The sequence below is a fragment of the Dreissena polymorpha genome, unplaced genomic scaffold, assembly GCF_020536995.1.
Source record: "Dreissena polymorpha isolate Duluth1 unplaced genomic scaffold, UMN_Dpol_1.0 chrUn138, whole genome shotgun sequence".
Lineage (NCBI taxonomy): Eukaryota > Metazoa > Mollusca > Bivalvia > Myida > Dreissenidae > Dreissena > Dreissena polymorpha.
In genome coordinates, this window is record NW_026273452.1 from 12,413 (window position 1) to 14,700 (window position 2,288).

Genomic DNA, 2,288 nt, shown 5'->3' on the forward strand with positions numbered 1-2,288 from the left:
TTTACATTTATCTTATTACATCTAAAAGTGTTTGTTTGTTATGCTTGAACAAAATGTTTGTTTCCATTTATCCGACTGAATTTTTTGTGCCTTCTCTGAACGTTTAGCCTTCTAGATTGATTTGTTATCATGTTTGCTATATTCATTCATATTCACCAAGTTTGGGGTAAAAAATAACTTGTATAGTGAGTAACTCGTAGAAACACGTAATAGAAAGTACAACGAAACACTCTTTGGCCGAACTATATATCAATCCTAATTTGTTCGGCGATATGATTATGAACAAATATCTTTTTGACTGAACCGTATTAATAAAACATTTCAATACAATAAGCACACATATATCGCTTTCGAAAAGAGTATATAGAACAAGAAAACACACAAAACACATGTGGCAACTTCATCCTTAAACGTATTCTCCTAAACGTGCATTATATGTGTAATATTTTTTAAGTTAAAAGTCCCCGTCGCTTTTTTTGTTTCAATTAAATTCCTGCAAAAGTCTTTGACATTTTTCCAACTTCTGTTGTGAAGGTCATTCTCACTCTCAATACATGCAAGTATTTCTTTTTTCCCTTGTAATTTACCCATTATCAAAAAACGATCTAAGAGTCTGTGAACAGCTCCATTTTCGTTTTCACTCCATTGCTTTTTGGCTGCTTGTTTTGTTCTCCTGGTATTTGAAGTACCCTTTTCTGTACATGGATAATAAAACACCATATGTCGTCGCTAACTGCCATGTGTAAGATATTCATATTAAATATATATACTTCAGTACAATTTTTCATAGCAAAATTACGACAAAAGCGTCCACGTACTTACGGCACCTTATAATGGCATCGATGTCACACGACATATTTGGAAACATTATATAGCCTAATGAATCAAACAATTACATGTAAGCAAATCATGTTCTAAGAAACATAAGAAACTTGGAGATACATAACTTAAATGCATTCACATGTGTATGCATACTTTTGTCTGTTATTTTGGTTGACTGGTACTGGGAAGTAGAGTTTCAAGGTCTTCAGTATTTTCATTTTCTGATGATTCAGAAGAATATTGTTCATCTGTCGTGTAAATCACAAGATCAAAAATTATATATAGTTTATAATATAACAATGATGGAAACAACCGTAGCACACCAAATAAATATGCAGTTAGTGCATTGAAATTGAAAAATTAGAAGTAGCCAATATAAACCTTACTGAGCACAAAATGAGTGTAGACTTTACATTCCACCTTACCTGGTCGTCTCCGATAAAAAAGAATTGCCTTGCATAACACAAGTATATTTCAAAAAATGTTTGTAATTCTTTTTATCACTTCAGGTTATCAAGTTCGGTAATGAGCCCATTATTAACATTATACAAGTTTACTGTATGAATTTAACACTGACAATGCGACATACCTTCAATACATTCGTCGTCAACATCAATATCGTCTAGCGAATTGACAGAATTTCTGGTAATTTGTCCACTTTCCATCATCATGAGCAGCTTGCTGACTTTGGCAACCTGCATGGTTACATCTGGTAATCTGTAGAATTCTCTATGTACCCGAATGTCGTGACCAAGTAATTTAGCTGGAATGTCTCATTCATTTTCAGACAAGTTAAAAAGCTGAGTCATTGTGGCAATATGTTTCCTTAACTTTGTAGAACGAAGCCTTTCCGGATGTTCAGCTCCACAGTCAATTGCAATCGAACGTAATACATCTGTCCCACGAATATGCGATGATGCAGATTTTGTTGGGAAAAGATATTTACTATTGAAACAGTTTACAGTCTTTATCATTGTCACTATCCTGTAAAATACAGTTGTTTTCCTGTGTGTGAGATCATATAAAAATATGAAAATATCACAACATCATAATTTGTTGTTGGTGAACTACATCCATAAAAAATGTGTAAGTGTAACATAACACTTACCAGAATGCATGTCTTAATTACAGTTCGATACTAGAGCTTGAAAAAAATCTGAACTATATATAATCTTAGATAAAATGTTTAAATGTGTGTACTGTATTGCAATCACAAAATCGTAATAAGTTTACGTACATCGATATCCGATGATTCACTGTTCAACATATTTTCTGGTGCATCTTGTGAATTGTACTCTTGTGCAGTGTCGCTATGTTCTTTAGTTTCGGTACACTGCAACACAATTTAATGAGACAATAATAGAGTAAGATTCATACATCCACGTTACTTAGTATCAGTTGAAATTGCAGTTCTTTATTAGCAGCATTTTCAATTGATTTCATCACTCATGTGGCGTTTTATTATG

General features: G+C 32.9%; 1 long non-coding RNA gene across 1 annotated transcript; it reads right to left on the bottom strand.

Moving 5' to 3' along the window:
• Nucleotides 1–423: 423 nt before the first annotated feature.
• Nucleotides 424–1,552, bottom strand: LOC127864135 (uncharacterized). Its single transcript, XR_008041508.1, has 3 exons — nucleotides 1,412–1,552; nucleotides 976–1,070; nucleotides 424–695 (listed from the first exon to the last, which is right to left on the bottom strand). It is a non-coding gene; the product is annotated as an uncharacterized LOC127864135 (long non-coding RNA).
• Between the last annotated feature and the right edge of the window lie 736 nt (nucleotides 1,553–2,288).